The 13,149-nt window shown below is 46.3% G+C and overlaps 1 protein-coding gene across 6 annotated transcripts in view; it reads left to right on the top strand.

Annotated features, from left to right (window-relative positions):
- Nucleotides 1-13,149, top strand: part of bmpr1ba (bone morphogenetic protein receptor, type IBa) — a 631,073-nt gene that overhangs the window by 168,529 nt on the left and 449,395 nt on the right. The window lies entirely within an intron of this gene.

Genomic DNA, 13,149 nt, shown 5'->3' with positions numbered 1-13,149 from the left:
CATGTGTGCAGTTGTCCTGAAATGTCAACTTTCAGAAAAACGATGAGCGCCTGATTTTGCTGAACAGGTTCTTGCGCGCGCAAACATTTAAAACAATCCTGTACCCCCAGCCATTGCAAAATCTAACTAACAGCAGCAGATTCTACGTCGAGAATGTGTATCTTTTTTAATCCAGCTCACAAGTGTAATCTGTTCAGAATCCATATCAATGCAAAAAGTTAAAAAGAACAAGCCACCCGTTGGATAATGAGAAGGGATCCAGTGATCGATTATATGCCAATCAGCCACAAAGAATTAGACTTTGATGTACAGTTTATTCTATTTTGGCACTGGAAGCATCCAGCTAAGGGCTGATCAGGGTGTTGTTTGTCGGTGGAACTGTAATGCGACTCACTTGTACAGTTTTGCACAGATTTCATTAGAAAATTGATTTGACGATAATAGGAGAGGGAGCCTTGTACAATGAATGTAAGTTCAGAATTCCAGAAGCTATTTCCTAGCTTGTCTGCCTGCCAGATCAACTCCTCCCCGCAGCTATCTATCCTCCCTCTGAGGCGATGGAGGGGAATGGAGATATAACAGTTGAAGAGTGTCACTACAAATGGCAAACATTTTGATTCTGAACAGCTGAATAAGCAAATACCAGAGCAGCATTCTGAATATTGGTCAGAGCAGGGGATTGAACTTGTATGATGTAATATAGTTTTGCAAAACATAGTTGTGACAGCCACAGAACTGATATCTATCTATTCATGTGTAATTTTCCGTGTACAAAACGTGGAAAGGTTGTACTTGTGGTTTTAGCAGGAAGAGAGTTCCTTAGCATGGTTGTTTGGGGATTGAGGGGTCAGAATTTGCATCCTCTCCCCAAAAAACTCTAACCTATTGCTCTACACCAATCATAAAGCAACTGGATCAAGTTCAAGACTTTTATCAGATTGTATTTTATATGTTGCACCTTATGGCACATTCATTTCACTGTGCACCTCATTACAACACAGAACCTCGTTGGATCATGCAGACTTGTGTTGTAAGGCAGCATGTAATAATAACTCAAGCTTAACGACAGCCAGCATCACTGGGGAGCTCTTAATGGAATGATGACAGACCGCTTGACTTCCAACCCTAAGTTGGTGAGAGTTTGAAGCAGAGACCTTACATGCAGTCCATCTCACTTAACCTCAGTTGGCGAGGTAACGTCAGATCCCCACCAGGCTGAAGTATCTATGCAGAGAAATAAAAGAAGCAGTTTGAACAATGCATGATTAGGAGATACAGGTTATCAAACCTCGGCAGTAGAGGTTGTTTCTATCAGTCTAGTAGCAATTCTTCAAAAGGCTCCAAGCTGTATTTATGTGGATGAAGGCAGAGCGGAGCCTTGTGAGACCTGCCCTTCATTTATTTGGGGGCTCGCTGCCAGACTAGTGCATGGCAGGCAGCGATCCCTGCGGGGGTTCGCCCTGAATACATAGTGCCCTGCCAACACTGGGACACGTTACGAGGGATCCAGCCCTGAGGCTCAGGCAAATTGAACTCTGGAGAGACCCCATTTCAAGTGCTGCGTTCAGCCCCTGGCACCATGCCTCTGAAGAACATATTAGCCTTGAAAGAAGAACGTATTCGCCTTGAAAGAAGAACGCATTAGCCTTGAAAGAAGAACGTATTGGCCTTGAAAGGGGATCAGCACAGATTTATTAAATGAGACCTGGGTTAAAAGGGTTAAATTGTAAGGATAGACTGCATGGGCTATGTAAAACATCATTACTGAAAAAAAAGACATTCTGTTAAAGTTTTTCATCTTGCACTTAGAGGGACAATTCACAAGAATACCAATTGTGAAGGGAACAACAATTTATACTGCATGAAAAGAGATTGCTGATTGATTAGCAAGTGGACTGTGATTGGCAGTGGTGTTGCCATGGAGAATGCACCGGGGAACAGTAAACTGAAACTGTATAGAAGATTAAGTGGTGATTTAATTGAAGAATTACTGATGTTTAGAGGTGGTAGATAGAGAGAAACCACTACCTCTATCAGAGGAAACAGTGGAGGGAGCATTGAACACAAGAGCTTCTCAAACTTAAGGACTCCATTACGGAGGATCTCATGATGACCATGGAGGTGGCCATAGTAACCCCTTTGGCCCCCTCCTTGCTGGAACAGGATCAAAGAACAAAGAAAAGTACAGCACAGGAACAGGCCCTTCGGCCCTCCAAGGCTGTGCGACCATGCTGCCCATCTAAACGAAAATCTTCTGCACTTCCGGGGTCCATATCCCTCTATTCCCATCCTATTCATGTATTTGTCAAGATGCCCCTTAAACGTCACGATCGTCCCTGCTTTCACCACCTCCTCCGGCAGCAAGTTCCAGGTATCCACTACCCTCTGTGTAGAAAATACTTGCCTCGTACATCTCCTCTAAACCTTGCCCCTCGCACCTTAAACCTATGCCCCCTAGTAATTGACCCCTCTACACTGGGATAAAGCCTCTGACTATCCACTCTGTCTATGCCCCTCATAATTTTGTAGACCTCTATCAGGTCGCCCCTCAACCTCCGTCGTTCCAATGAGAACAAACTGAGTTTATTCAGTCTCTCCTCATAGCTAATGCCCTCCATACCAGGCAACATTCTGGTAAATCTCTTCTGCACCCTCTCTAAAGCCTCAACATCCTTCTGGTAGTGTGGCGACCAGAATTGAATACTATACTCCAAGTGTGGCCTAACTAAGGTTCTATACAGCTGCAACATTACTTGCCAATTTTTATACTCAATGCCCCGGCCAATGAAGGCAAGCATGCCGTATGCCTTCTTGGCTACCGTCTCCACCTGTGTTGCCCCTTTCAGTGACCTGCGAACCTGTACACCTAGATCTCTCTAACTGTCAATACTCTTGAGGGTTCTACCATTCACTGTATATTCCCTACCTGCATTAGCCCTTCCAAAATGCATTTCCTCACATTTGTCCGGTTTAAACTCCATCTGCCATCTCTCTGCCCAAGTCTCCAAACGATCAAAATCCTGCTGTATCCTCTGACAGTCCTCATCGCTATCCGCAATTCCACCAACCTTTGTGTCATCTGCAAACTTACTAATCAGACAAGTTACATTTTCCTCCAAATCATTTATATATACTACGAACAGCAAAGGTCTCAGCACTGATCCCTGCGGAACACCACTAGTCACAGCCCTCCAATCAGAAAGGCACCCTTCCATTGCTACTCTCTGCCTTCTATGACCTAGCCAGTTCTGTATCCAGCTCACCCCTGATCCTGTGTGACTTCACCTTTTGTACCAGTCTGCCATGAGGGACCTTGTCAAAGGCCTTACTGAAGTCCATATAGACAACACCACTGCCCTAACTGCATCAATCATCTTTGTGATCTCCTCGATAAACTCTATCAAGTTAGTGAGACACGACCTCCCCTTCACAAAACTGTGCTGCCTCTCGCTAATAAAAGAGGGCGGTTGGAGACCCAGGAGGCGACAGTGTGGGAACTAGAAAAAATGACCAGATAAGAGTGAACGGATCGCCTCACCTGATACAGAAGTGGCAGAGTTGGTGGCAGCCCAGCGAGCGCTCAAGGGGAAGGTGGAGGAGCACCAAAATAGGTCCCGCCTCCAGAGCCTCAAGATTGTTTCGGTGCAACATCGAGGGCCGAAGGGCCTGTACTGCGCTGTATCGTTCTATTGTCGGGCTACCTGAGGGCCTCGAGGGCAGAAACCCAGATGCTAGGGAAACTGGTTGGAGAGAAAGCTGTCAGAAGCCCCCAGAGTTGGACAGGGCCCGCAGGCTGTTCCGACAACGGCCCAAAACAGGAAGACCCCCGCAGTCAATCATCGCAAAGCACCACAGATTTCAGGACACAGAGCAAATTTTGATCTGCGCGAGGAGCACACGGTCCTGCAAATGGGAAAGGCATACGATCTGCATACATCAGAATATTGGGGCTGACCTGGCCAAGTGGTGGGCCGAATTCAACAGGGCCAAGGCGGATCTATTTCAGAAAAAGTGTGGTTTGTGAATGCTGTACCCGGCAAGACTCTGGGTGACATAATAATAATCTTTATTGTCACAAGTAGGCTTACATTAACATTGCAATGAAGTTAATGTGAAAATCCCCTAGTCGCCACATTCCGACGCCTGCTCAGGTACACGGAGGGAGAATTTAGAACATCCAATTCACCTAACAGCATGTCTTTTGGGACTTGTGGGAGGTAACCGGGGCACCCGGAGGAAACCCACGCAGACACGGGGAGAACGTGCAGACTCCACACAGACAGTGACCCAGCCGGGAATTGAACCTGGGGCCCTGGCGCTGTGAAGCCACAGTGCTAACCACTGTGCTACCGGACAACAACTAGGAGTATTATTTCAACAGCCCGGGAAGCATTTCATTTGGAAAAGCGGGTTGGGAACAATAATGGACACACATGGACCACTAATAATGCTATTTCTTTCATTGTTCTGTCTATCCATGGTGCTCTCGGGAATAAATACCTGCATATCCTGTCGGAAGGAACTATAGCAGAGAGACACTGAAGTGAGAAAAGATGTGGGGGGGAAGAGTAATCAAATAATGGCGAATGTTAGGGGGGGAGCCACCAGACTGGCAAACATGTGAGTACATGGATATAAGAGGAGTGGGGCGGCCTTGGAGCTTCTCTCTAAAGAGAGGGCGCCTGGCAGAAGGGGAGACAAAACAACGAGGCTGGGGGGGGGGGGGGGGGGGGGGGTGAGGGGAGCCCACAGGGATTTGGGGAGGAAGGGACAGGAGGGTGGGGATGCCCGGGGTGGGGGTGGAGTCAGGGATTGGGGAACAGCTTGGGGGGAGGGAAGGAAAGAGGGGGAGGAGGGTAGACTGTTGGTGACAACAGGTTGCACGTGAAGGTGGCCAGGACAAAGGAGACAACAATGGCCATCTTGACTGGGCCCCAGACAACGGGAAACCCCACCAGCTGCCATGTACGATGGGATTTGATCCCATGTCCCCAGAGCTGGTTCTCTGGATTGCTAGTTAGTGGCATTGCCGCTGCACCACCATCTCCCCTATTATTCCTATGTTCCAGATATTTCTGATAAACTATTTTCTGTAGCAATATGTGGCATGGCTAAGACTGTAAACAGGTTTCCATTCTCCCTGTGGGAATCTCTAACCCGGAGAGCAGTGGAAGCTGGATCATTGAGTAAATTGAAGGCTGAGCTAAACAGATTTTTGGCAGACAGGGGAGTTGAGCGTTATGGGGGGCATGGTGGAAAGTGGAGTTAAGGCCACACTCAGATCAGCCATGATCTAATTGGATGGCAGAGCAGACTCAAGAGGCTACTAACCTACCCCTGCTCCTAATTCCATGTTCTCGTGTTGTGTTCTTTTCTTTGCCGTTCTCCTACATGTCGCAAAGCTTTACAGATTATTTAGAGCAAGGCAATAGACCATTTGGCTGGTGTTTCATGTGAACCTCTTCCCACCCTCCTCCTAACTCTATCAGTAAGTCCTCTCTTCGCTTCTCCCCCAGTTTCCCCTTAAATGCATTGATGTCTTTCACCTTAAATAATCCTTGTTGTAATGAGTTCCACATCATTCACTAGCTGGGTAACTAGATTTCTCCTGATTAATCTGTTGAATTTATCAGTCACTGCATCATATATATTTGTGACTCATCGTCCTGGTCTCCTCCGCCAGTGGAAACATCTTGCTGGAAAGGAAGAAGGTTCTTCGCCAGTGATGGAAACAGGAGGTGGCCCTGATTCAGCGTGCGACAGCACCCTGGGTTGACATATTGCCATCAGCGACCAATTACGAGGCCATGGGTGCCTCAAGCTGGCTCAATCAGCGGCTTGGATGCTCAGCAGCGCCATTTCTAGTGGTGGCCATTGCTGGGACTGCAGGGCCAGGGAGAGGGTGCCTCAATGACACAGGAACCTTTCCTTGAGGACCATTGTGATAGTTTGGGGAAACTGGGAAGGGGCGACCAGGCCCCAGAAATTGGGTGGCACCTTGGCTGCAAGGGCAGCCATTGCTGCCGGGTGTCCCCCTCCATCGGCCACCTGCCTGTTGTCCATCTGAAGTTGAAACATGGAAAAATGTACACACTGAAGGAATGTCTGTGCCGGTCAAAAAAGAGGCATCCAGTGTAATCCCGACCCAGCTCTTTGGAATATTTGTAGATTACTGCACTTCAAGTGCATATCCATAAGCTTTTTAAACGTGCTGAGGTTTTCTGCCTCACGAAGGATTCCAGACCCCCACCACCCTCCTGGGCGAAGGATTCCCCACTAATGCCTGACTATGTTTGGGATCGCACTTTCCAAGGGGATCATGGTGTTAAAGTCCCGCACTCATCACCCTGGCGCTATGCTCGACTGCCCTTTTCCGTCAGATCCCTGACTTTGATTGATGGCTGGATGCATACGATCAATAAAATCCACAGCAATAGTCGGAAACAGTTTGAGCGCTGTTACATCGAAAAGAAATTGACACCCATGGCAATGTCCCGACACTTCACACTGGTTTGATATGGCGGTTTGATACGGTACCCTTTGAAAAATGCCTTCTCCATTGCTCACTACCAGCATCGAATTTCTGGTGTAGCTTGCAAGCTCTATTGACAGAGAAGATGATCTTTAATAATTAAACAGACGATGGTCTGTCTGAAGGAATCACAGCTAACAATAGAGGAGGACCTGGGACTTTGAGAGCGTGAAGAACCGTCAGATTTGAAGTACTTCAAGGGGGATTTCTTTACGATCTTGCTCGGTGTGACTTTAGGGCATAGAGTTTGTACTGCGCCTGCTTTTATGCCACTCCGGTCAAGTGGTAATAATGAGTAGCAGTCGCTGGCTTGAATCTCTGACCTGTCATCATGTTGAGTGATAGTCTTCTGGGGAAGCAAAGCCTTTACAATTCACCCTACAATGTTACCAAAATGATGATGAACCAGAATGACGCCACTGTCCGGATAGTGAAGGCTGGTGGAAAACGGCACAGCTTCAAAGAACAGTTCATCTTTGTTTTGCCGTAGCTATGGAGATAGTTGTTGGGATGATGGTAAACGTGGGCAGCCTGCATCTCTTGTTGACTTAGATTGTCCCCATTATCTTGTATCAAAGGCAACAGTGGAGGAGCAATCCCCATACTAACTATAGGCAATGCTAAAGGAACAATGTGACCTCGTGGGATCCATTCCCAACGGGTGACAATCTTTCTGTTCTTGAAAGCCCATCTAAAGATCCATGAGCTCGGCACTGGATTGTAACCGATTGGAAAATTTCCAATCCTACTGTGTTATTTCATGGCTTGTTTGCATAACATAACCTTTGCATATATTCCTTCCCAATCAGTTCCACCGTGCGAATCTTCTTTCGCTGGCATGGATTTCCACCGTTTAATGTACTTGAAAGGACGTCTGCAACGTCCACGTTTTTGTGACTGTTGGACTGCCTGAAGGTGGAAAGAAATGATCCTTACTGCACAAGAGGATTCCAATCAGGAATGGTGCGATATCTGTGATTGGGGTTTTTTAATCAGCATTCTCCAAACTCGTGACCTCTACCATAAAGAAGAACAAGGAGCATGGGGACACCACCAGCTCCAAGTTTTCCTCCAAGTCACCCGCATTCTTGACTCGGAAATATATCTCTGTTTCTTCATCCTGGAACTCCCTCCTTAACAATACCGCGGGAGCAGCTTCACCATACAGGCTGCAGCGGTTCAAGAAGTCAGTTCTGCGCTAGCTGCTCAAGGGCAATTAAGGAATAGGCAATAAATGTTGGTCTGGCCAGCAATACTCGCATCCCATGAATGAATTAGAAAAAATAATTGCCATATTAAGTGGTATTCTCACATCCCGCACCATTGCATCATTTCAGATTCCAATAGCTGATCTGGCGCATGGCACTCCTTAAGATCAAAAGATGTCTCTCAGCTATCAGCTGCAGTGGTTAAGACAGTATTTATGATGCCAATTCTCCTCCCCATGACACAAGTACAGCAGTCGCCTGCTTTCCATTGGATTTTGCCACTGGGAGTTTGGAGAGCGTGGGTAGCTTTCCACCAGAACAGAAAGTGGTTTTATTCAGCTAATACAATGCTGAGCACCCTGCGGCCCGGGCACCTCATTCGGCCCATTCGGGTTCTGAGTGTGGCCCATGAGGCATCTGGTTGAATGTTGGCCACTGATAGTTTTTTTCCTACCCATTTGATTGAGGTGATTCGCATGTCGAGTGAGCTACATGCTGATTGCTCACATTAACTGTGAGAGCCGTGTGCTCCCTCTGTGTCCAATGTGGAAGTATTTATTCTGTTTTTAGCATTTGGGGTTGATGGCAGTTTTATTAAAATGATTAAGCCCCGTGCCCCGTGACAATGCCACCAAGGCAATATATGGATCCAACACCCCAGGCGTCAACCCCGGTACAGAGTAAGGGCAGAAACCTCTTGAGAGACAGAGAAAACATCTGCCTTCGATGAAGAGAACACTTCGAAGAAATGATACAATTATAGGTGGGGGGGGGGGGGGGGTCATCAAGCCCTCCTGCATCCCATCCCATAAAGGTAGGGCGCACCGGTCACTTTGCGCAGTTAAAGTGCCAGCCTTGCACCTTGGCACTGCCAGCTTGGCATCCTAGCGGTGCACCTGCCAGACTCGCAGTGCCACCTGGGCACCTTGACACTGTCAGGCTGGCACCTAGGTGACACTGCCAGGGTGCTAGTACCAGCAGTGCCAGGATGCCACCCTGCCCGGACCTTGACCAGATACCGGTTTGCCTGGTCCCTGTTTATGGGGACCAGTACTGAACGGCGGCCAGCTGGAGTCTCCCCTGCAAAGCCGATAGATGCCGGATTGCTGATGGATCCTGCGCCACTTAGCCGTGTGATCCTGCGCCACTTAGCCGTGCGAGGCCTGGCTCCTGCTCATCGTGGACGGGATCCAAATCACGTCACCTAGCTAGATCTGGTTAGATCTTACAAGGCATAACTGACATCGGGAACCCCGGGGCAGACCTCTCCTGATTCCGGTGGGACGAGGCCGGTAGATCGCGCCCTTAGAAGTTTGGTTAAATCGTGCCCGAATAGTGTGTTTCTCACCACAGATGCTGCCTGAACTGTTGGGTTTATCCAGCTTTTTCTGTTTCTATAACATCCTTAAGAATGGCTTCTAACATTTTCCCGATGACAGCTGTTGGGCAAAAGCCGGCCTATGGTTTCCTGCTTTCTGTCTCCCTCCCTTTTTGAATAATTGAGTTACTTTGGCTATCTTTCAATCAAATGGAAACTGCTCTGAATCTAGGGAATTTTAGAAAATTAAATCCAGTGGATCACCATCTCATTAGTCACTTTTAAGATCTTACGGTGAAGTCCATCCAGGCCCGGGAGTTTGTCAACCTGCAGACCAGCAATTTGCTCAATGCCACTTCCCTGGCGATTGTAATTTCCCTGAGTTCCTCCCCCACTGCCACTTGCTGATTTAGAGCTATTTATGGGATGTTATTGCATCCTCTATAGTGAAGACCGATGCAAAATATCTCTTTCATTCATCTGCCTTATCCCTACTTTCCATTATCAGTTCCCCAGACTCACTTCCTATAGGATCAGTGCTCACTTTGTTAACTCTTCTTATTTAAATATCTACAGTAAGAAGTCTTACAAAACCAGGTTAAAGTCCAACAAGTTTGTTTCAAACACTAGCTTTCGGAGCACTGCTCCTTCCTCAGGTGAATGAAGAGGTGGGTTCCAGAAATATATATATAGCCAAAGTCAAAGATGCAATACGATACTTTGAATTATTTAATTCTGTTTCTGGGACCCACCTCTTCATTTACCTGAGGAAGGAGCAGTGCCCTGAAAGCTAGTGATTCGAAACAAACCTGTTGGACTTTAACCTGGTGTTGTAAGACTTCTTACTGTGCCCACCCCAGTCCAACACCGGCATCTCCACATCTTAAATATCTACAGAAGCTCTTACTATTTATCATTATTTTTCTAGCTAGCTTTCTTTCATACTCTAGTTTTTCCCTCATCAAATTTTTTTCTTTCTTTGATGTTCTTTACATTCTTTCCAGACTTCTGACCTGCCACTCGTCTTTGCGCAAGCATATGACTTATCAATTAATCCTACCTCATTGCACCATCCCAGGTCTCGTACAGTCTGTTCTTTGGTTGGCTGCAGAACATGTTGTTCTAAGAAACTATCCCAGGGCGGTGGTGGTGGCAGTGGCATAGTGATATTGTCACTGGACTAGTGATCCAGAGATCCAGGGAATGCTCTGGAGACCCTGGTTCAAATCCCACCGTGACACATGGCGGCAGCAGTGCTGTTGAATTCAATAAAATCTGGAATTAAAAGCCTAATAATGACTATGAAACCGTTGCAGATCATCATAAAAACCCATCTGGTTCATTAATGTCCTTCAGAGAAAGAACATGAAGAGAAACTACCAGTTTGTTTGAATTTTTAAACAAAAGGCAAGTTGACTCTGACTAATCGAGGCGTTGCCATTTGCAATGCAGTAGAACAGTTGTCCCCCAGTCTTTTGTTTAATTGAAAAAGGTACACTACATGGGCACGTGCTCTCTGCTTACTTTCTGCACATAAGCACATCCAGCTTCGAGCAAGCATAAAGGAGCCACATTGTGAGTCTGGCTGATAATTTTGCTTATTTTCCAAATAAGGTGTTGTGTTCGATCGATAATCATCCTTTATTGTGGCTTTTCACATACTGAGAATTTCAGACAGCCACAGATTTGTGTTTGGGATGAGAATCACAATAAAACGGAAGGTCGATGTAATCCATTTACCATGCCTCTAACGCCTATTGCGTTTCAATGTCTCTGTTTTCCATGTTCCTTTCTGTTAACAAAGGGATTTGTGAATTTCACACAGGCTGTGATTGTCCATCTGCAATTAGATATTAGCCTGAATTTCAGGACTGTCTGGAGCTCCTGACTGCCGTATTGAATGATATGCTACAGCCATCTGAAACAAATTTTGGTGTCCACTTGCTTTAAAGTCTGTAATATCTATATGCCTGCACTGAGACGGGCATAATTAACTCAGTAATTTTTGGCCCTTGTCTGGACCATTGGCTCCTAGTTTCTCCATCAAGACAGAGGTCATCCAACCTTCATGTTTTTGGAAAGAAACGTAAGCTTCGTTTTCAGGCCTGTTACATCCATATACTATACGAAATAAACAATAGCTCTTGTATAATTGATACTTACAAACCGTTTGAAATGTTTAACAGTAAAAATAAATACACACTTGTCAATTAGTGTGACCTATATATAAAATTGGTGAAAAGAGAGGCAGTTTGACGAAGCTTTTCATCCTTCACTTATCAGGAAACATTCAAGAATGCCAAATTTTAAATGCTCACAACCATATATGCTAGAGGAGAAAAGTATAAATTGTTGCAAACATTTAAAATTTGGCACTTCTCCTGATGAAATTACTCAAATTAGGCCAGTTTTCTCTGGAATTTAAAAGGTTGAGGGATGACCGGATCGAGGTCTTCAAGATAGCAACAGGAAAAGACTGGGTAGATAATTGCTTCCACTGGTTGGAGATTCTGAAACTAGGGGGCATTGTCTAAAAGTTAGGGCCTGACCGTTCAGCAGAGATGTTATAAAGGGTGGCAGAGGTTTGGAGCTTTCTTCCACCAATGGCACTTGATGCGACATCAGTTGTTAATTTGAAATCTGCGATTGATAAATTTTTGTCAAGCAGAGGTATTAACGGATATGGACTAAAGGCAGGTACATGGAGTTAGGCCACAGATCAGCCATGATCTCATTGATTGGTGGAGTAGGCTGCAGAAGCTGAATGGTCTATGTTTCTGTGTTCTCCAACAGATTCCAGAACCATTCCAGAACTGGCGTCAGTTGCTCAAGCTCTCGAGCTCCACCCCCAAGCTTAATCAATCAAGTACATTAAACCTAGACCAGTGTACAGACTCATGGAATTAAACAGAGATCAATTAAGCCATTGAACACTACAAATGCAACATGTAAAGCATCAGTAATATGTTTCTCTTTTCAACAATATTCAAGTTCTCGTTTATCAAGCGATTGTGCATAATACAATCGGCGGGATTCTCCGCCGGCGGAATGCTCCATTTTGCCGGTGCCCGGGGTTTCCTGACGGCATGGCGCCGCCCCACAATGGCACCACGGTAGCATAGTGGTTAGCACAGTTGCTTCACAACTCCAGGGTCCCAGGTTCAATTCCCGGCTTGGGTCACCGTCTGCGTGAGTCTGCAAGTTCTCCCCGTGCCTGCGTGGGTTTCCTCCAGGTGCCCCGGTTGCTTCCCATAGTTCAAAGATGTGCAGGTTAGGTGGATTGGGCATGATAAATTGTCCTTAGTGTCCAAAATGCGTTAGCTTGGGTTACTGGGTTACGGGGATAAGGTGGAGGTGTAGGCTCTTTCCAAGAGCCGGTGCAGACTCGATGGGCTGAATGGCCTCCTTCTGCACTGTAAATTCTACGAAATTCCTATGAAATGGGAAACCCCATTGACTGGACAGCGTAACGGAGAATCCCACCGGAATTCTCGAGGCAGAAATGTGGCACGCCGGGGCGGAGAATCCAACCTTCTGTGGCAAGTAATGAGTTGGTGAACAGATTGAGCTGGGAATGGTGGCACGGGAACTTGCTGACTGCTCAGACTGTGAAGAATTATTTTGGGTATTGCTGCTGAAGTTTTCATCTTGCACTCATCAGAATGGACGCAAGAATGCCAAATCTCAATTTGGCAACAATCTATACTGCAAGAAGAAAGGGTGCTGATTGATTGGCACCTGGACACTGATTGGCCAGGGAATTGCCTTGGAGAATTCGCCAGGGAACTGTCGTCACCCGAGAATTTGTTTAATTTGAAAAAAAGCAAATTGATGCTGGTTGGTTGAGTAATTGCCATGGGGAATGCACCAGAAAACGGTACAGTGTGTGGAGATGTTCTCTCTGCTTGCAGAGGCCAGGGTCCTGCATATGAACATATGTAGCATCTATCAAGCCTAAAGGAGCTACATTTGGAGCCTGATCGATAATCTTAAATTTGTTGTTATCGTAGTTCTTAGCACACTTGAGGTTGCTCAGTAGCTGCTGCCTAATTGTAGAATCACATCAAATGGTATTGTTTTCCTGGCGTTAA

Source organism: Scyliorhinus torazame, chromosome 3 (assembly GCF_047496885.1).
Source record: "Scyliorhinus torazame isolate Kashiwa2021f chromosome 3, sScyTor2.1, whole genome shotgun sequence".
NCBI lineage: Eukaryota > Metazoa > Chordata > Chondrichthyes > Carcharhiniformes > Scyliorhinidae > Scyliorhinus > Scyliorhinus torazame.
Note: the sequence above shows the minus strand (reverse complement) of the source record. Positions and strands in the feature narration are given on the sequence as shown.